The 22,824-nt window shown below is 41.4% G+C and overlaps 1 protein-coding gene and 1 pseudogene across 1 annotated transcript in view; both read left to right on the forward strand.

Moving 5' to 3' along the window:
• VAT1L (vesicle amine transport 1 like) overlaps positions 1 to 22,824 on the forward strand; it is a 172,623-nt gene that overhangs the window by 109,630 nt on the left and 40,169 nt on the right. The window lies entirely within an intron of this gene.
• LOC119518846 lies at positions 20,700 to 21,138 on the forward strand (annotated as a pseudogene).

Below are 22,824 nucleotides of genomic sequence, written 5' to 3' on the forward strand. Positions count from 1 at the left end.
TCATCTGCCCCAAACCACTGTCTCTCACAGCAGGTATTGAGAGAGCTTTCACTGCAGCCCAGAACCATGTTAGAACCTCTTAATTACAAAAGAGATGCAATATCTTGCTGGAGTTTGCGTGTACTAGCTCATAAGAGCCGGTTGTTAAATTTTCAGGAATTTTGTAATCCAGCAGTTAAACAAAGTCATTATTAATAAATTATGTTAATTTACAATTGAATAAATTATATTAAAAACCAATATGACAAATACTCAAAACTTATACTTTTTATTTTCCTACTTTTGATTGTCATCTATGCTTTTAAGTTTGTTTACATTTATTGTATCTCGATGGTAGAAGTTATATAATGCTGTCTACCATGCATTGCTTCCTAACTCCACGTTCAGTGACATCATTTTGGTAGCTTGAAAATCATCAATGGTGAGAATACTTGCATCACAGAAATTGGCAAATACTACAACCAGGGCTTGTTGATTGTCTAGACTTAAGAAAATGATTGAGAAAATGTGAAAAATGCAGATTACACTTAAAAGTGTGTCATGTCCAGTGCTGAAGCTGAAAGACATTATAGTTTATTGAATAAAATTTGCATGAAAGTGAGAAATAGTTTAGCAGTAGATCACATACCAATCAAATAAAAGATTCAATAACAATAAATTTCTTGGAAAAAGTGTTTATGGTTTGGAATGCAACTTGATTTGTCAAATCATGATTGAATTATGACCATAGGTTGGCTACAGATAAAAGAGTTTAGCAAAAATGAGCAACAGCATTCTATGGCAATCAATTTACTACATGTGCTTTACAATGAAGAGTATTGTTTATGTTATTTGTAAATTATGTTCTACATGGTCTTTATATCAGTAAAATTTATTTTTAGAACTTATATACATACAAATGTGCATACTTTTTTCATAGAGTCCGTTTTTAAAAATTTACCAGCACACCACTGGGTATGAGCATGGCCCTGATATATGGGAGCTTAAGGTCTGTATCAGGGAGAAACAAATGGCATGGGTAAAAGAACAATTTGGGGACAAGGCAATATATGACAATGTAGTACATTGTGTAATATGGAGAAATGTCACAAAAAATCTAGGGAATAGATGGGAGGGACCCATCTGGGAATCAGCATAGAAGGCCTTAGAAGCTGGAGTTGAGCAAGGCCTTGAAAGAATATGATAGATAAGAAAAATCATGGGTAAAACAGCATAAGCAAAGACTTAGAGGTAGGAGAAGGAGTGTTGTTGTTCCACCACTATATAAATTGGGAGAGTGAGCCTGTGGGAATGGATGAATGAATGGAGAACTAATGGCAAGTAGGGTAGAAAGATGAGACAGGGCCAGATGGAGAATCTTATGGCCAGAGCAGAACCTGAGATAGGGATTCAAGTGCAAGCTATTTATTTGATAAGGGAGGTGGGGAAGAGAGACAGAAAAGGGAAGGCAATCAATACAACATGCACTCTCAAACCAGCTATCCCTGTGTGCAATTGGAGGTTAATCCCCCTGGGGAACTGGGAGAGCCCATGTAAAATACCCACATCAGAGAAATACTACCAAGGGACTAGGGAACCAAGGTACTTAAACACCAGCTCCCGACAATCATTGGTTGAGAGCAATTCCAGGCATGGGTGACATTAATTCCCTAGTGCTGTAGCCTGCTACATGGGCAGCACAGGCAGAGAGAAAGCCTTCAGGCAAATAATTGATCTATCAGGAACTGTGGGGTCAAGAAGGGTGAGGGGCCAAGGGCAGGTCCATGATGGCATCTGTTCCACTGGGAAGTCACTTTGGGTTTGGCGTAGTCAGCATTTGGGGTTCTTGAGGAAGCAGGAGTCCCCAAGAACTCTCCATTATGATAGACTCTATGCCACATGATACAGAATAGTGTGTAAGGGGCTTGGGTTCAGAAGATCAGAGTTCAACTCCTATGTCTGTCACTTAGTAGCCATGTGAATCTGAAGCTCAGAAGGCTCTTGTCTCCTCTTCTGTAAAATGGGAATACAACTACTTTCCCCATAGGGTTGTTCTGAGGATTTAAAAAAAAAAAAAAAGAGGATGTTTTATAAATTGGTATTTTGTTAGTTTAAAAAAAAAAAAGATTGAGGTTTTCAAAAGAATCTGTGGTACATTCTTCTTTTTTTTAAAACGTACTCCTAAAAGGATCATTCTTATAACATATTGAATTTTGGTCTTTTTATCGAGGCAGGCACATCTTCCAAGTGATCTCTTTCATTTCCCCCCTGTGGTCGCCCACTTTGTTGTTGGCATCCTGTGTGAAGAGCACTCTCTGATGAGCAGTGATTATAGTCATGGTGACATTAGTGATTTTCACAGTAACAGTCATGCCAGGCAGAGGCTCTAACAGATACTACTTTGATTAAAAAAAAATCATCTCTGTGTATTACTTCTGTGAATCAACGTTTATTATTCATCCACCAGCACTTGAAGGAGTTAGTTAAGGAATATTATTGAGTAATTTGTCTCCTTGGCCTAATGGAGCCTCTGAAATGTAGTCTAGATTCTCAGAGTCGCCTCGAAAGCTTCACTTCATTAACTGAGGACCAATTTCGAAGGATGATGAGAGAAAAAAAAGAAAAGGAGTGAGAGGAAATCGAGGCCCATCTTCGTATAAGTAGTAATTGAGAGCGGGGAGGTAGACCAGAAGGGAAGAAAATTGGAAGAAAAGACATATATGAAGAGGGTTAAGTCATCTTGAGCTTTAAGATATTGCTATTATGTAGAAAGGCATATCTGAGTTTTATAATTTCAATGATATTTTTTATTAAAGTATTTCCTTTAAACATATCACCTTTAATATTGGATAATAAAAATTGCTAAAGGGACTCAAGTCCCACTGCAAATTTAACAGAGATAATTAAATCTATCCTAATTCAGTCCTAAAGATCCCTGTTCAACTTCAAATCATTGCATTTAAGAAGGCACTTTTCGATCCAGCTCAGAGAACTAACCACATTTTCTTTATGTTTTGATTTGTTCATAAATTCCAATAGTCAGTTTGTAAAGCTACAGATAAGAAAATTGAGCTAAAAAAGATAGGTATGATGGGGAGCTGAGATTTCAATTCTGTCTGTCTAATCTAAGGTCCCCTCCGCTATGCTGCTTTGCCTTTCTGGTCCTAGTGAAACTTCCAGAATGTAGGAGAGATATTATCGAAGTTTGCTAGGGAGTAATAAGGATGTTAGATGATTTGTTCCCCATCCTTTGAATGGGAGACAATGTATTTTAAGGATTCTTTATTCCCAGACTGTTCCTGGTCTGCATACTTGGGTAGCCCCAGGTATGGAAACCAATTGGAGCTAGGTACTGAAGTTCTGGATATACAAGACCCTCTAGGTCTAGGCTGCCCCTTCCCATCATCCTAGGAAACAGTCAATTATTTCACACTCAACTAGGTAGGGAAATAAAGAGCAGAAACCTAAGCCTGAACTTTTTCTTTCAAAAAGACGTGCTTTGAAGAATTTCATGGTCCAGTAAGTGTGTGGCTGGGGATGCAGAGCAAAGGCATTGGGGAGCTGGAAGGCTCTTTCCCTGACACCGTACCAGCTGGTCCAGCAACTGTTTATTCTGTGGTATCTCAGAGACCAGGGAAAGGTGATGCAGATGAGCCCAGTGTGCCAAGTACTGATCTGGGCATTTTAAAATATTTTCATTATACTCCAGTTAATGATGCTATCCTCCTCGCAGCCAACCAGAGTGGAAAGCTCTTCCTCTCTGCAGACACAAATTGTGTCCATTTTCTCATCTAAACTTCTCTTGAATCTAGTCCTTTCTCTTCACTCCCACAGCCACAGCCCTAATTCCACCTTCTGTCTTCCCCCGACTAGACTACTTCACCATCCACTTGTCTCCCTGCCTCTCGTCCCCTCATTTAACCCCTGTTCTCTTGGCCTCACTGTGGCCAACACTAGAATGTCAGGCAAGTCCACATGCCTGCTGGGAGTGTAGGTGCTACCCGGGGTGTGTGTTCCAGTCTGCTAATGCTGCTGTTATGCAAAATACCAGAAATGGATTGGCTTTTTAAAAGGGGGTTATTTGGTTACAAATTTACAGCCTGAAGGCCATGAAAATGTCCAAATTAAGGCACCAACACGCGTATACCTTCACCGAAAGAAGACTAAGAGTGTCCGGAAAACCTGTTAGCTGGGAAGGCACATGGCTAGCATATGCTGATCCCGGGTTGTGTTCCAGCTTCTCTCTCAGCTCCTGTTCATTCTTTAAAATGTTGCTCTTGGAAAGTTTTGTCCTCTCTTAGCTTCTCTGAGTAAACACTGGGCTAGCATCTCCGAAGTGTCAGCAAAAGTCTGCTTTCAATGGCTGTCTCCAAAATGTCTCTCTTAGCTGCTCTCCAAAATGTCACTCTAAACTGCTCTGAGCTTCTTCTGTTTGTGAGCTCTTTGATAGGACTCCAGTGATTAAATCGAGACCCACCCTGAATGGGCAGGGTCCATATCTCCATAGAAATAATTTAATCAAACATTTCACTCACAACTGATTGAGTCACATCTCCATGGAAACACTCAATCAAAAGACTCCAATGTAAACAACACTAATACATCTGCCCCCACAAGATTGAAATGAATTAAAGAATATGGCTTTTTCTGGGGGACATAATATATGCAAACTGAGCAGTGTACTTGGTTGACCTATGCAACAGGGAGGACAGGGAACCTCCTCTTCCAATCTTTTGTCCATTTCCAGCTCCATCCTGCAAACACAGGCTTAAAATGGGCAGGAAATGCCTTAGCTCTCCCAAGCTGATCATGAGCATGTGATGTTGAAGGGCGAGCAAGGTTTCTTAACCTTTCAGTTCATAAGGAGTCTACTCAGTATGGGCTGCCAGCAGTTCCTTTGCCTCTGTCCTCCCCACATTTTCCTGGGTCTTTTCTCTCCCCTGACCCCCTCCAGGGTCCTGGGCTCATCCTGGAGTAGCACGGCTGGGTATCACCCACTCTCTATCCTGGAGAAGCTGAGGCAGCTTCTTCCCTGTGTAGGGAAAAGAAGCATATTGCCTTTCACATTCTTCAAAAGAGGCATCTACAAGACAAACACGCCTTTCTCTTGCTAACATTGACACACCAGCACACTGGCACAATACAACTTCAATGTGTCATTATTCTAATGACGTCTCTGTTTCTTTCTACCCTCTTATCCAAGGCATTGAGCACTCACCCACACACCATGGATAAGGAGGGGTAGGAAAGAGGGAACAAAGGAGAAAGAAAATTCTGTTCTTTCAGAAAATTTTCCAGATTCAAACTAAATATCACCTCCTCCAGAGAGCCTTCTTTGTTCACTCCCCTAGAAGAACTAAGCACGCCCTCCTCTGTGCTCCCTGGGTTTCCTCTACCCTACCTCTTAGCATACCCCATGGAATTCTTACTTTCCCCGACTTCTCCCACCTCCACACTTCCAACTCTGAGCTCCTTGGAGGCAGGAACCTTCCTTCCTTCTCTTATTCATCTTTGAGTCTTGAACATACAGCACAGTATCCGGCCCAGAAGAGGTTCCCGGTAAAACGTTTGTTAAATGGAATAAGCTCTCTCTCCCTCGTGAGCTAAGCATGGCCATTAGTCAAAATTAAGTTGCTCAGGAAGCAGGCATTATCCATTATTGCTTCCTGTCTAACTTCTTGTTTATTCAAGAGTGCCTTGGCTGAATAAACAACTCTAAGGCATCCGTCTCCCCTTTCACAACAGCGGCTGTGTCAGTGAGGAAGAGGGGCTGTTGAAACCAAGCAGCCACTAATGAGAAGCTAAAAGACTCCCTAGATTTCCTAGGGGTATGTGTGTGTGTGTGTGTGTGTGTGTGTGTGTGTGTGTGTGTGTGTGTGTGTGAGATACATTGCCTGCAACCTGGGTGTACGGGGGGCGGTGGGGGGTGGGGGACAGAAAGCCCTTATGCTTCCTGATTTGCAAACCAGGTTGTGCCCCTTGGTGTTGGGTGTTGTACCTAGAGCAGGATGCTGTTTTGATTGGAAAGGATTTCGGGCTGATTGGTTGAAACAAAACACTCTACAGTTAACAAAAATAGAGGCTGGAGCTGGAATGTGAAGTGTTCTTCAACAGCATTGCCAGGTAGCCTATTTAAAATTAATTGAAAGTGGAGATATGTAGAACCAAATGACACCCCTCCCTTGCTTAATAAGGCCGGTTTAGGATGAATAGGATATGGGAATATGCAGGTGTTAGTGAGTTAATTTGAGCTGTGTTCTCAGATCCCATTTCTTTAAGTGATGACTCTCCTGTAGCATGAGCTAAAGATGACTGCAACAGAGAAATAGAAAGAAATTATAAACTTTCCCTTACTATCTGAATCTCCTTGGCTCCTGGGTTTTACAGAGCACGAGTTCAAAGAGGAGAGTTCAAAAATCAAGAGATAACTGTTAATATTAAGACAGGCTCAGTAGATCTCATTTATTTAAAAAACAGCCCAGCCAAAATTCGAAAAGGAAAAGCAAAGTGATCATTGTTGGACCTGCACAGAAATGCTGAAAACACATGAGTAGTCAAGTGAGACTTAGTTCAGTTCCTGGGAACTTTCACTTTTCACACAATTCTATCCACCGCAAATCTCTGCTGCTTCTCATCTGTTCTGGGGAGGAATATGAAGTTTGAAAAGGTGGAGAAAACCAATAAAGGCAGGTCCACTTACAACTGCCAAAAGTGATAGCCAGTAGTCCAGCAATGATGGAGTGAAAAAAGCAGAGTAGACCTCCAAAAAGCTATGTAAAGGACTCACCAAAACCCAGCTACCATTTATGGCAGGAATAAAATAACTGCATATACCTCAATAGCTCTTGAAAACCACCACTGGGTTATAGTCAAGATATTAACTAATGATCATAATGATGGCCCTGCATTATATCTTCTAGGAAGACTGAGTATAAACACATATGTATGTATGTGTGTATACATTAACACAATATGTGTATATGTATGGGGTATGTATGTAATATATAAATGTATATATAGTATGTATATATAGCATGTGTATGTATGTTCATCTGTGTGTTTTTAGTGAACTCACCATACATACATACATGGAATTCATCAGAAGTTTACACTGATATCCATTCCTCTAGATCAGGAGTGGCAAATAAGTTTCATCTTATATGTCGGTTTCAGTGGCTTGGCAGTAGCTACCTAGAACTCTGTGTGGGGAAGGATCCGAGGCCAAATCTGATCTCAGAGATAAGAAGGGCCATTCACTGGTCATGTGGGTGTCACTGGGGCTTGGGAGGGAAGTGAGCTTCTTACTCTTTGTTAGCTGGGATATAGTGGTGCCCCAAAACACTGCAAATCAACATCCTATTGCTCTGACTCCTCATGGGATTGCTTCTACTGAATAGGGTTTTAATATTTTTCTATCTTGCACTGAGAGATAGTACAAGAAGAAACTGCTTTGTGTATCTCATAGAATCTTTGAGGAGCTTTATTCACTTCAGAGAGTCCCCTTTATAAGCACCCATGGGAGAAATTCAGACTGTGTTTCTCCTGAAAAAAATGTTTTTCTCTGATCTTCTGGTGATTGTGACTCCATTAACGTGTATGTTTACCTCTTTGTGTTGGTTGCCGGGAGCCAATGTGGGCTCCCCTGTAAAGCTTTACAGGAGATTTTATATGCATTCCACCTACTCATCTTATTCCTGGCTTAATTGTACTTCTCTATTAATACTTCCCTTTGTCCTGATTTGCTTCTTTCTTTGAGACCTTCAGATATTTGTTTTTTCTAAGTCCCTGAAATCCCACTTGAATAGGTAATGGTCAGGGAATCTTGTATATTTTAGAAAGAGTTTCAGATTAGTGCCTATTGAGACAAGTTGTTACTCTCTGGAAAATTCAAGTATGTGGAACACTGTGTTTGGTAAATGAATCGTTCTGTGTGTGTGTGTGTGCGTGTGTGTGTGTGTAAAATACATATGTTTCTTATCAGACCTTGGAATTAAAAGGGTCCATGTTCAAGCTGCCTCCTCAGAACCATAGAATTATAATTGCCAAGACCATCAAGGCAGCGAGTGAGACATGTTTCAATTGAACAGACAAAGGGAGACTAGGTTATTGTTTGAAATGTGCTGCTTCTTAATGGCTGCAAGGGAACATTCTTTTCCAACCTTTGCCTCAAATTGAAGGAGATTAATTCTTTATGATGAAAAGACAGGCAGCTGCGGGCACCTTGTCACAGCTGGGGATGTGACGCAGAGAGAGGATTTTGCATGTGACGGCAAGAATGGGACTTATGTAGGGGAGAAGTGAGAAAGCATCATTGACATAGTGCAAACGGAGAGAAGGGTATTAACACATATGAAGCTCCTACTGTGTGCCAGGCACTGTTAGGCGCTTTAGAGAAACTCTCATTAAACTTTCACACCCCAAAACACTTCCCATTTGATGGATGAAGAAGCTGAGCAGAGGGACGAAGCCCGCACTCCACAGCCACATAGCTAGTAAGTGGCCACATAGCTAGTAAGTGGCAAAGCCAGGATTTAAGCCTAGCTTTGTCCAGCTCCCCAGCCAACGTTATTTCCACTGTACCAGTGTCTCCCAATGTGTTGTCTGTGAACCATATGAGTCAGAATTCCTGGTGCGTTTTATAATGCAGATTCCAGGGTCCTTCGCTAGACATTAATTCAGAATCTTGACTCATTTTTTAATTGAGGTGAAATTTTCATAACATAAAATTAGCCAAACTTTAAAGTGAAATTTCAGTGGCATTTGGTGCATTCACAATGTTGTACAACTACCATCTCTGTCTAGTTGAAAAAGGTTTACATGTTTCCCATTCCCCCCACCCTGCACCCCTGGCCACCATCAATCTGGGTTCCATCTCTTTTTACATACACTAAATCTTGAGAGCCACCACACTATACTGGGGCCTCCCAAAGCCAGCAGTTTCTTGCCCCCGGTGGTGGGCTTTGGAAAGTTCCCTCAACTCACAGCACCTCCCCCAGCAGCAGGCTGGGAGCCTGAATCACCTCCCCCCAGGCCAATAATGTGGAGAAGGGGCAGCTGTGACTGTGAGTGTATCAGGGACTGGGGGCTGGGTGAGATGCCAACAGCATCCATTACATCCATTACAAACTCCGGGTTGCAGAGCAGAATCAGGCCTTGGAGCTTTTTAACAACGTCAAGCAACATCCTCATTTGTCACGTTTTTCTTCCTTCTCTTGGGCTCCCAGAGAACCCTTTCAGCATTTCTCAGGGGCCAGTTCCTTGTCTGGTCACATGGCTTCCTCCTCTGAGTCTCAGTTTCCCAATCAGTAAAATGAGTGGGCTGGGCAAGGACTTCTTTGAGCCTCTTGCTCAAAGTTCCTCCCCCCACAGTGGCTGTCTTCACCCAGACTGTTACACTCAGACAGCTTTTGAAAGCAAACTGCCTTCCCTGCGAAGTAGGCTGTTGACAAAACTGTCCCAGGACATCTATTATCAACTTGGCAGCCCACATGCCGAATGTAATGGGACTCACTTTTCAAGCTGGCCCTCTCTCCACGAGCCCTAATGTCTCCCTCTTGGTTTAGGGCCTGGCTTCCCACCTCTCTTTTCCTCGGCACAGAAAAAGGTTTTACTTTATGTACCTCTGAAACTAGACACGACAGAGGTTGAATCCCAACTGTCTTATTAGCTGTGGGACATTGAGCACATTCAACCTCTCTGAACCTCAGTTTGCCAATCTGTACATAGAACAGGTGTCAACTGGGGCCCCCCTTGCCTGTTGAAGAGCTATATTGACTCAGGCCACCAGCCTGTTCCATGACCTGCAGAAGTCAGATGCTCGGCCTTTGATCTTTGCTAATTCCCTCTTCCTTGGGACTTGGGCCAGGTCTCTGTCTCATCCAGAACCACCCCTGGGATCAGGCTCTGTACCTTCAATGGCTTCTATAAGACTATTACACACACACGCACACACAAACAGACATGCCAAGTATTTTGAGCTTTAGCAAAATTTGCTTAAGACACAGGAGTTTATGAAGGTGGGGTCAGATCACACCAGGATGCATTAACTCAACTGCAGGCTTCTATCAGCATCTGCCCCAACTCCCCTACTTTCCATTTCCCCTCAACTCTGCCTCCCACGATCTTCACATTTTTTTCTGCTCTATCTGGAAAAGTAATGTCTTCCTTTCTCTTAAGACTTGGTATCAGCAAATACCTGGACCCTGGACAGGGAGGGGACAGCTCAGTCTCTATTCCTTTTTTTTTTTTTTTTTTTTTTTATCTTCATTTTATTGAGATATATTCACATACCACGCAGTCATACAAAACAAATCGCACTTTCGATTGTTCACAGTACCATTACATAGTTGTACATTCATCACCTAAATCAATCCCTGACACCTTCATTAGCACACACACAAAAATAACAAGAATAATAATTAAAGTGAAAAAGAGCAATTGAAGTAAAAAAGAACACTAGGTACCTTTGTCTGTTTGTTTCCTTCCCCTATTTTTCTACTCATCCATCCATGAACTAGACAAAGTGGAGTGTGGTCCTTATGGCTTTCCTAATCCCATTGTCACCCCTCATAAGCTACATTTTTATACAACTGTCTTCGAGATTCATGGGTTCTGGGTTGTAGTTTGATAGTTTCAGGTATCCACCACCAGCTACCCCAATTCTTTAGAACCTAAAAAGGGTTGTCTAAAGTGTGCGTAAGAGTGCCCACCAGAGTGACCTCTCGGCTCCTTTTGGAATCTCTCTGCTACTGAAGCTTATTTAATTTCCTTTCACATCCCCCTTTTGGTCAAGAAGATGTTCTCCGTCCCACGATGCCAGGTCTACATTCCTCCCCGGGAGTCATATTCCACGTTGCCAGGGAGATTCACTCCCCTGGGTGTCTGATCCCACGTAGCGGGGAGGGCAGTGATTTCACCTTTCAAGTTGGCTTAGCCAGAGAGAGAGGGCCACATCTGAGCAACAAAGAGGCATTCGGGAGGAGGCTCTTAGGCACAATTATAGGGAGGCCTAGCCTCTCCTTTGCAGCAACCGTCTTCCCAAGGGTAAAACCTATGGTACAGGGCTCAACCCATCAAACCACCAGTCCCCTATGTCTGTGGTCATGTTAGCAACCATCGAGGTGGGGTAGGCGAATACCCCTGCATTCTCCACAGGCTCCTCAAGGGGGCACTACATCTTTTTTTCCTTGTTTTTCTTTTTTTTTTTTTCTTTCCCTTTTTTAAATCAACTGTATGAAAAAAAAGTTAAAAAGAAAGCAAACATATAATGAAAGAACATTTCAAAGAGACCATAACAAGGGAGTAAGAAAAAGACAACTAACCTAAGATAACTGCTTAACTTCCAACATGTTCCCGCTTTACCCCAAGAAAGTTACCTAATATAGCAACATTTCTGTGAACTTGTTCCTACTATATCCATCAGAATTTAACAGACCATAGTCATTTCTGGGCATCCCCAGAACGTTAAATAGCTTATCTGTTCTTCTTGGATTATTGTTCCCCCTTCCTTAATTGCTCTCTATTGCTAGTTCCCCTACATTCTACATTATAAACCATTTGTTTTACATTTTTCAAGGTTCACATTAGTGGTAGCATATAATATTTCTCTTTTTGTGCCTGGCTTATTTCACTCAGCATTATGTCTTCAAGGTTCATCCATGTTGTCATGTTTCACGAGATCGTTCCTTCTTACTGCCGTGTAGTATTCCATCGTGTGTATATACCACATTTTATTTATCCACTCATCTGTTGAAGGACATTTGGGTTGTTTCCATCTCTTGGAAATTGTGAATAAAGCTGCTATGAACATTGGCATGCAGATATCTGTTCTTGTCACTGCTTTCCGACCTTCCGGGTATCTACCGAGAAGTGCAATGGCTGGATCGAACGGTAACTCTATATCTAGTTTTCTAAGGAACTGCCAGACTGACTTCCAGAGTGGCTGAACCATTATACAGTCCCACCAACAATGAATAAGAGTTCCAATTTCTCCACATCCCCTCCAGTTTCCTGTATGTTTAACGGCAGCCATTCTAATCGGTGTGAGATGGTATCTCATTGTGGTCTTAATTTGCATCTCTCTAATAGCTAGTGAAGCTGAACATTTTTTCATGTGTTTCTTGGCCATTTGTATTTCCTTTTCAGAGAACTGTCTTTTCATATCTTTTGCCCATTTTATAATTGGGCTGTCTGTACTACTGTCATTGAGTTGTAGGATTTCTTCATATACGCAAGATATCAGTCTTTTGTCAGATACGTGGTTTCCAAAAATTTTTTCCCATTGAGTTGGCTGCCTCTTTACCTTTTTGAGAAATTCCTTTGAGGTGCAGAAACTTCTAAGCTTGAGGAGTTCCCATTTATCTATTTTTTCTTTTGTTGCTTGTGCTTTGGGTGTAAAGTCTAGGAAGTGGCCGCCTAATACAAGGTCTTGAAGATGTTTTCCTACATTATCTTCTAGGAGTTTTATGGTACTTTCTTTTATATTGAGATCTTTGGTCCATTTTGAGTTAATTTTTGTGTAGGGTGTGAGGTAGGGGTCCTCTTTCATTCTTTTGGATATGGATATCCAACTCTCCCAACCCCATTTGTTGAAAAGACCATTATGACTCAGTTCAGTGACTTTGGGGCCTTATCAGAGATCAGTCGGCCATAGATCTGAGGGTCTATCTCTGAATTCTCAATTCGATTCCATTGATCTATATGTCTATCTTTGTGCCAGTACCATGCTGTTTTGGCAACTTTGGCTTTATAATAAGCTTCAAAGTCAGGGAGTGTAAGTCCTCCCACTTCGTTTTTCTTTTTTAGAGTGTCTTTAGCAATTCGAGGCATCTTCCCTTTCCAAATAAATTTGATAACTAGCTTTTCCAAGTCTGCAAAGTAGGTTGTTGGAATTTTGATTGGGATTGCATTGAATCTGTAGATGAGTTTGGGTAGAATTGACGTCTTAATGACATTTAGTCTTCCTATCCATGAACATGGAATATTTTTCCATCTTTTAAGGTCCCCTTCTATTTCTTTTAGTAGAGTTATGTAGTTTTCTTTGTATAGGTCTTTTACATCTTTGGTTAAGTTGATTCCTAGGTACTTGATTTTTTTAGTTGCTATTGAAAATGGTATCTTTTTCTTGAGTGTCTCTTCAGTTTGTTCATTTCTAGCATATAGAAACATTACTGACTTATGTGCATTAATCTTGTATCCCGCTACTTTGCTAAATTTGTTGATTAGCTCTAGTAGCTGTATCGTCGATTTCTCAGGGTTTTCTAGATATAAGATCATATCATTTGCAAACAATGAGAGTTTTACTTCTTCTTTTCCAATTTGGATGCCTCTTATTTCTTTGTCTTGCCGGATTGCCCTGGCTAGCACTTCCAGCACAATGTTGAATAACAGTGGTGACAGCGGGCATCCTTGTCTTGTTCCTGATCTTAGAGGGAAGGCTTTCAGTCTCTCACCATTGAGTACTATGCTGGCTGTGGGTTTTTCATATATGCTCTTTATCATGTTGAGGAAGTTTCCTTCAATTCCTACCTTTTGAAGTGTTTTTATCAAAAAGGGATGTTGGATTTTGTCAAATGCTTTTTCAGCATCTATTGAGATGATCAATTGATTTTTCCCTTTTGACTTGTTAATGTGTTGTAATACATTGATTGATTTTCTTATGTTGAACCATCCTTGCATGCCTGGAATGAACCCCACTTGGTCATGGTGTATGATTTTTTTAATGTGTCTTTGGATTTGATTTGCAAGTATTTTGTTGAGGATTTTTGCATCTATATTCATTAGGGAGATTGGCCGGTAGTTTTCCTTTTTTGTAGCATCTTTGCCTGGTTTTGGAATTAGATTGATGTTAGCTTCATAAAATGAGTTAGGTAGTGTTCCATTTTCTTCAATGTTTTGAAAGATTTTAAGTCAGATTGGTATCAGCTCTTTTTGGAAAGTTTGGTAGAATTCCCCTGTGAAGCCCTCTGGCCCTGGGCATTTATTTGTGGGAAGCTTTTTGATGACTGATTGGATCTCTTTGCTTGTGATGGGTTGGTTGAGGTCTTCTATTTCTTCTCTGGTCAGTCTAGGTTGTTCATATGTTTCCAGGAAACTGTCCATTTCCTCTACATTATCCAGTTTGTTGCCATGCAGTTGTTCATAGTATCCTCTTATAATTTTTTTAATTTCTTCAGGATCTGCAGTTATGTCACCTTTTTCATTCATTATTTTGTTTATATGGGTCTTCTCTCTTTTTGATTTTGTCAGTCTAGCTAGGGGCTTGTCAATCTTGTTGATCTTCTCAAAGAACCAACTTTTGTTGATATTTATCCTCTCTATTGTTTTTTTGTTCTCTATGTCATTTATTTCTGCTTTAATCCTTGTTATTTCTTTTCTTCTACTTGGCTTAGGACTGGTTTGCTTTTCATTTTCTAGCTTCTTCAGTTGATCCATTAGTTCTTTGATTTTGGCTCTTTCTTCCTTTTTAGTATATGCGTTTAGTGCTATTAATTTCCCCCTCAGTACTGCTTTTGCTGCATCCCATAGGTTTTGGTATGTTGTTTTCTCATTTTCATTCATCTCTATATATTTAGCAATTTCTCTTGCTATTTCTTCTTTAACCCACTGATTGTTTAGGAGTGTGTTGTTTAACCTCCAGGTATTTGTGAATTTTCTAAGTCTCTGATGGTTATTGACTTCTAATTGTATTCCATTGTGGTCAGAGAATATGCTTTGAATAATTTCAATCTTTTTAAATTTATTGAGCCTTGCTTTATGTCCCAGCATATGATCTATTCTGGAGAAAGTTCCGTGGGCACTAGAAAAGTATCTGTATCCTGGTGATTTGGGATGTAATGTCCTGTGTATGTCTGTTAAATCTAATTCATTTATCAGATTGTTTAGGTTTTCAATTTCCTTATTGGTCTTTTGTCTGGTTGATCTATCTATAGGAGAGAGTGATGTGTTGAAGTCTCCCACAATTATTGTGGAAACATCAATTGCTTCCTTTAGTTTTGCCAGTGTTTCTCTCATGTATTTTGTGGCACCTTGATTGGGTGCATAGACATTTACGATTGTTATTTCTTCTTGTTGAATTGCCCCTTTTATTAGTATGTAGTGGCCTTCTTTGTCTCTCAAAATATCCCTGTATTTAAAGTCTATTTTATCTGAGATTAATATTGCTATACCTGCTTTCTTTTGGCTATAGCTTGCATGAAATATTTTTTTCCATCCTTTCACTTTCAGTTTCTTTGCGTCCCTGTGTCTAAGATGAGTCTCTTGTATGCAACATATTGATGGTTCATTTTTTTTTAATCCATTCTGCGAATCTATATCTTTTAATTGGGGAGTTTTATCCATTTACATTGAACGTTATAACCGTGAAGGCATTTCTTGAATCAGCCATCTTATCCTTTGGTTTATGTTTGTCATATTTTTCCCCTCTCTCTATTAATATCCTTTATTGTACCCATACCGAATCTCTTTAGTACTGAACCTTTCTCCAAGTCTCTCTGTCCTTTCTTTGTTTCTCTGTCTGTAGGGCTCCCTTTAGTATCTCCAGTAGGGCAGGTCTCTTGTTAGCAAATTCTCTCAGCATTTGTTTGTCTGTGAAAAATTTAAGCTCTCCCTCAAATTTGAAGGAGAGCTTTGCTGGATAAAGTATTCTTGGTTGGAAATTTTTCTCACTCAGAATTTTAAATATATCGTGCCACTGCCTTCTTGCCTCCATGGTGGCTGCTGAGTAGTCACTACTTAGTCTTATGCTGTTGCCTTTGTATGTGGTGAATTGCTTTTCTCTTCCTGCTTTCAGAACTTGCTCCTTCTCTTCTGTGCTTGACAGTGTGATCAGAATATGTCTCGGGGTGGCTTTATTTGGATTTATTCTATTTGGAGTTCGCTGAGCATTTACGATTTGTGTATTTATGTTGTTTAGAAGATTTGGGAAGTTTTCCCCAACAATTTCTTTGAATACTCTTCCTAGATCTTTACCCTTTTCTTCCCCTTCTGGAACACCAATGATTCTTATATTCAGACGTTTCATATTATCTATCATATCCCTGAGGTCCATTTCGATTTTTTCAATTTTTTTCCCTATTCTTTCTTTTATGCTTTCATTTTCCATTCTGTCATCTTCCAGGTCACTGATTTGTTGTTCAACTTCCTCTAGTCTTGTACTATGAGTATCCAGAATCTTTTTAATTTGGTCAACAGTTTCTTTAATTTCCATAAGATCATCCATTTTTTATTTAGTCTTGCAATGTCTTCTTTATACTCTTCTAGGGTCTTCTTGATATCCTTTGTATCCTGTAGTATGGTCTCATTGTTCATCTTTAGTTCTTTGAGTAGCTGCTCTAGGTGCTGTGTCTCTTCTGATGTTTTGATTTGGGTGCTTGGGCTTGGGTTATCCATATCGTCTGTTTTTTTCATATGCTTTATAATTTTCTGTTGTTTTTGGCCTCTTGGCATTTGCTGAACTTGATAGGGTTCTTTTAGGATTTGTAGACCAATTGAAGTCCTTATCTCTAATTTATCAGATCTACAGCTTCGTGGAGTACACTTTCTCTAACTAACCAGCAGGTGGCGTCCACGATCCACCTGTTCTCCACAAGCCAGTTTTCCCCTACTTAGCCTTTTTCGTGAGTGGGGGAGTGAGTCTTGTGGGGTCCAATTGGTGTACCAAGCTTGCGTGTGTAGTTGGTGTTGCCTGCCCTGAATATGGGGCGTGTTTCTGGGCAGTCAGGGAGGGGGGGTGGCTCTAACAATCAAATCTCCCTGGTGATCCTAGAGTTTTAAAGCTGCTGCAATAGTCTAATCCTTCAGTTCAATCCTGCCATAGTTTGTCTCTGCCACTGACCCACAAGTCCTTGGTATTGGTGTATGGCTCCTGAGACTTGCAAGTGGGCCCCTCTTCCAGGCTGTGCACCCCGGGTCCTCTGTTGAGGGATGACTGTGCTATGTCACAGGTGAGTGCCATCCCCCCAGGGCGGTTCTGGGCTGCTGGGCTGTGTAGGGAGGCTCCCAGTCTGCTGAAATGATGGCTGAATGGGGCTTTGTTAATTCACACTGCTCCACCTTCCCAACTCTGGGACAATCAGCTGAGGTTGCAGGGAAGGCTAATGTCCACACCCAGTTTTGTGGTGTGTGCCTGTTATTTGAAGCGCTTCAGTCACACTGGGTTGTCTGGGGCAGCTCTGGGCTATGGGGCTGGCGATGGGCAGGAGTGTTTCCTGTCCACCAGGATGATGGCTGTGAGCAGACACCCCCCTTTTCTTGGGAAGTTGTGGTGTTTAGTGAATTTTCTCAGCCACTGAATTATTGCCTTTTGTCTCAGAGCTCTCTTAGTTCTGCTCTTGTCTTGACCTGCCCAAATTGCAAGTCTTTGAAGCTTTCTGTATTGGGCTTCTTAGAGTAATTGTTTTAGAAAAAGAAAAAAGGATTAAAAAAAAGGGCCTTCCTCAGAGATCTGATGGGTTATTGAAATGCTAAGAGACAAAGCAATTAGGGCCATTAAGTAAAGGTCCACAGGGCAGAGAGATCAGCTTTTCTTCGGGATTTGCATATGAGCCTCAGGGCCTGAGCTCTGCCCTTCCCCTTTCTATGTTCACCAGAACTCCAAAAATCCTCCGCTTTTATTTTGGAGTTTTTCGTGTTGTTTTTTTCTATGCCTGTCTCCTCTCTGCAGGGCTGGCTGCTCTCAGATTCTCTGGTGTCTGGTCTCAGTCTATCTATGGTTGGAGTTTGGATCAGTAGAATGAGTTTCTGATAAGGGCTGCCACTGCAGTTCTCCCTTCTCCTTCCCGGAGCTGACAGCCCCTCCTCCCACGGGACTGAGCCTGGCAGGGAGGGGTGCGGGTCCCCTGGCCAGAAAAACTTACAGATTTTGCTGATCTCAGCAGTTCCACGTTTTCATGAGTGTTGTATGAAGTATGCCCAAAGTCAGATTGCTCTGTGATGTCCAGTCCACGCAGTTCCTGGCTTTCTACCTATTTTCCTGGAGGAATAACTAAAACATACAGCTCACCAGTCCGCCATCTTGCCCCCTCCTTTTTGTTTTAAAGGATTACTTTCCAAACATCTGTCTTTCTCCATAAGAGGAATTCCCATGCATAAAATTCTCTCTCTCTCTCATGTGCACATTGAAGGTAATTTTATCCCATTAGGGGTTGAATTGTGTTCTCCCAAAAGACATGTCCAAGTCCTAACCCCCGTCCCATGAATGTGAACTTATTTGGAAACAGGATCTTTAAAGATGTGATCAGGCCAAACTGAATTAGAGTGTGACCTAATCCAAAATGACTGGTATCTTTATAAGAAGAGGGACATTTGGTGGTGGAGGCAGAGACTGAAGTGCTGCAGCTGCAAGCCAAGGAATGCCAAGGATTGTCAGCAATCCATGAGAAGCTAGGAAGAGGCAAGGGGGGATTCTCCCCTACAAGTTTTAGAGGAAGCACCTGCCGATACCTCTAGAACTGGAAGACAATCCATTTCTCTTGTTTTCAGCCATCTAGTTTCTGACAATTTATTATGGCAGTCCCAGGAAATTAAGGCACCCCCATACAAAGCATTTACAAAGATCAGTGGTCCTTTATGTAAAGCTCTTGGCAGAGTGTGCAGCTCATAGGGGGTCCTCAAAGTTAGCAGCTAATTTGCCTTGCCTCCCACCAACCAATGGTTACAGTCAGGGAAGGCAAAGGAGGTGTCCAGGGAACAAAATTTAAGAAGGCATTCACTCCCAGGTTCAGATACCCCTTAAGAGTGAGTGCCTCCTTAAATGTTACCCTCTCAGTGCCTTGCTTGCCTCACTGTAGTCCTGGCCCTGGTTAACACTATTCACTACCACTGTCTGCCCCTCCCAGCTACTTGAATCTGACAAGCATGAATTTGAGCCCAACTTTGCCATTTGAACTTGATTGAGTAGCTTGAGCTTCAGCTTCCTATTATAAAATGGGGCTAATACACCTGAATGTAGGGTCATTTAGGGTATTAAAGATGCCCACAAATGCTGCTTTTTTCTGCCCAGAGCTCATACAAGAAAAAAATTTCAGCTTCCCAGGTTCCAGTGTTTTCTTGCTTCTTTTTATAAAATGAACCCAGCAGGAGATGAGACTAACCCAGAACATTTCTCCCAGTTTTCCTTCCTAAAATCGATTTTGCTTTTCCCTGGCACTGCAAATGCCATAGAGTCTAAAGGAGCGACTGAAGAAAACTGAAAGAATAAAATCGAGCCTGGATCTGGGGAGCTGTTGCTGGGTTACTGAATGGTGCCTTTGAGAATTCTTTTAAAAACATAAAAGGCTGAGCGCATCATCTCTCTTTAATTTTCTCCCTCTTGCTTTGATAGTCCTTGACCATGAAATTGATTAGATACTTTATTTGGTCCTTTGATGATCAATGGTACATGTTCATTTGCTCCTTTTCCATCAATGATCCATTATTAAAAAAAAAAAGAAACAATTCTCAAAGATGTGGCAGTTGGTTAAGTGCATGTAAATGTGGCCAGATTTTTCAAAAATTATTTCAAAATTTAAACATCAACTTCATGGCCCTCCCCAGTGCCATCCCACCCTCTGTTACTGTTCTGTTAAACTTCCTGGTCTAGAGCTGGGCCTGAGCCTTTGCTTTGAGCCCAGTAATGCAGCCATGTCCCATTCTTCTTGCAATCTCCCTTGCTTTGGGCTCCTTTCTGTCCAACTCTCGCCTTCAGGTCATTCATTCCATCAGGCTGACGTGAAATTAGAAATCAACCAATCATTTCCTCCACATCTTCTAGGTCAGTTGCACGTTTACATATTCTACCTGTCTGGTTAGGAATAAAAATCATATTTGCTTATTGAGGACTCCTTACATATCTGTGTTTGGAGGGCTTTGCATATGGTGAGTACTGCTCTTGTCTCCATTTTACAGATGAGGAAACTGAGGCATGGTGAGATCAAGTTGTTTGGCCAGATCACCTGGATAGAAAGAGTTAGAGTCAGGATTTTCTGGCTCCAGAATCTCTGCTGTCTCCCTGTGGTCACCCGCAGTGCAATCATCTACTTGCCTCAGGCTATCTGTCCTGCAGTGCAGGTCAAATTAAAAAACAATTCCCATTGTCATAAACCTCTACCATGACATGCCTCTCCCTCAAAACATCGAGGAATTGAGGCAGGTGGTATCTTCAGTGTCTGCTTGCCTCAAGTGGAACGTTTTTGCAGCAGGATTCATTGACAAGGCCGTTTTTATTGTGGTTAAGTCGGATCACAGCTGGCCTCCCTTTGGGAAACTCTGGACAGTGAGATCTGGCCCTGGACCATTTCCTACCTGTGAGGTCCTAGGCAAGTTGTCACCTCTCTGGTCACCAGGCCCCTCTGACAAACAGCAGTAGTGAACCCTGTCTTGAGAAAACTTATACAAGGCACTTACACAATACCCTACACTTGGTAAAAACTCATTGACTGTTGGTTCCACTATTGTTACGCTATATTATTTTCTCTGTTTCTATTATTCCATCGTGGATGGGGGAGGACCCAGCGAGGTTGTCTGTAACTCAGCTTTAAAAAGGCATCCCTCCATCCACCGGCAGCAGGCAGGAGGGCTACCCCACCAAGAGGCAGCGGGGCTGGGCTTGCTCCTGGCCCTCATCTGTCCCTGGTCCGTGCTCCTGAGCACCCCTCTTCTCTGGCAGTTCCCCAACCACCAAGACGAGCTCACACCCCTTGCCCCTTCGCCGCCCTGGGGGCTGCCACCACCCACCTCCCGCGATGGCTGTGAAGAGAATCCACAAGGAATTGAATGACCTGGCACCAGACCCCCCAGCACAGTGTTCAGCAGGCCCTGTTGGAGATGAATGTGCCATTGGCAAGCCTCAATAATGGGGTCAAATGACTGTCCCTACCAGGGTGGAGTATTTTTCTTGACAATTTCTTTCCCAATAGATTACCCCTTCAAACCACCTAGGGTTGCGTTTACAACAAGAATTTACCATCCAAATATTAACAGTAATGGTAGCATTTGTCTTGATATTCTAAGGTCACAGTGATCTCCAGCACTGTTTCAAAAGTACTCTTGTCCATCTGTTTTGTATTGTGTGATCCCCATCCAGATGATCCTTTAGTGCCTGAGGTTGCTTGGATCTACAAAGCAGATAGAGACAAGTACAACAGAATAGCTCAAGAATGGTCTCAGAAGGATGCAATGTAATTAAAGATAACCTCTACAAATAAAGACCTCTGAAAAGAGAAAGTCCTTCTGTTTTCCATTTGACTGCTTTCTATGAGCCCACACCTCATCCTCCTTTCTGCACATGTTTACCTGATAACAGCAGTGCTGGGTGTTATACATACTTGGAACAAACTAGAAATACTGTATTCCCATACCAGCATCGCCTCCTAACAGAGAAGTGTGTGTGTGGCAAGCCAGTTCTCCACACGTAACCTAGGTGTGAGACTGAATGCTTTTCTCATTGACTTAAATTTGGATAACAGCAAGGTGAGGGGCGGTGGGTAGTGTGTGTGCTTGGAAGGGGGAGAATGACTTCACTGATATAGGACACTGTAGTTAAGTGGAGTCCTTTTAAACTCAAAACAGTTATGAAAAGCAAAGTGGAGAACATGAAGCTAGTTCTCTAGCTTATTCTGAAAGACCTACATCTTAGGTGACAGTTATGACCAACCAGATCAAAACTCTACCTGCATGCTGTATTTTAAGGTCTAAGTTTAGCTGGTCAATATTTAAATGAATTGGAGCTCTTAGTGCGTAACATGTGATGGGCTTTGTTCCCAACTCTTAGATCTCCCCATCCCTTCAACCATGATCCTTTCAGCCCCTCTTTCTCTTTTCCGTATTCTTTTGTTTGTGTTTGGTTTCTCAGTTAATATATAGCTAATAGTTCTTATTTTTCTTATGGTTTTAACTGCTTAGGTCAATCTGGATGTAAGGGTGAAAATTCATTTAATGGAAATACTTGTGTATATTTAAAGACCCAGTTGCTCCTCTGGAGCATATATGTTCAACAATGATTAATCTATGTAATAAACTGATTACTACAGTCATTACATATATATAAAAAAGATACTTGATAGTGTTGAGACTTTTTGTAATACTTCATTATACGTGAGACAAATGTCATATCCAAGTATTCCAAAATTGACATCACAGAGACTTTTATCTTGGGCGTGACATCCAACATTTTCCCCTGCATGATGTGACTTTTAAAGAAATAGCTATGATCAAGAAAATAAGATTTGATAGCAAGTCCTTCTTAAATGACTTGTTTCATATTACTCACCAAAAGCAGTCATAAAAACAGTTGTGCAAAATGTCTGAAATTGATAGACAAGTCAGGTAAGTAAGAAACGCTTTTTTTAAAATGAGCATTTAAAGCTTCTGGGTTGTGCCAGGAAGCTCTGTGATTGTTGTGCTGTGCAGTGCTGATGTACTTTGAATGCTCTTTATTTGAGCTCTGAATTCTCTAGGATAGAATGTGACATCCTTCTTTGTCTCCAGAAATTCCCCTCCCTTTCCTTCAATAATTAGTCCCTTGACTCAGTGCAGCCTGGAACAACTGGAGGCGCTCTTGCCATCAGGGATCATTAGTGAGGGGAAGATCAGCAACATTTTTCAATGTTGGTAGAGACAGGAGTTATATGAGCTCTGTGTGCGTGTGTTTTTAAGTATGTATATTTGTATTATTCCCTAAGGAGTTTCAAGAGATGTTGAATTTCCTTTGGTGTTTAATGCTAAATGAATAAAGCTTTAGTAGCAATTCTCAGCTCTAGCAAATCATGGATATGTTCCAGAGAACAGTTAAAATATAAAAGTAAATTTCAAGTGAAAGAGCCCCATTTTCCCAAGTAATCAACATATCTCAAGCCACTGACGTTTTCA

Source organism: Choloepus didactylus, chromosome 22, assembly GCF_015220235.1.
Source record: "Choloepus didactylus isolate mChoDid1 chromosome 22, mChoDid1.pri, whole genome shotgun sequence".
Classification (NCBI taxonomy): Eukaryota; Metazoa; Chordata; class Mammalia; order Pilosa; family Megalonychidae; genus Choloepus; species Choloepus didactylus.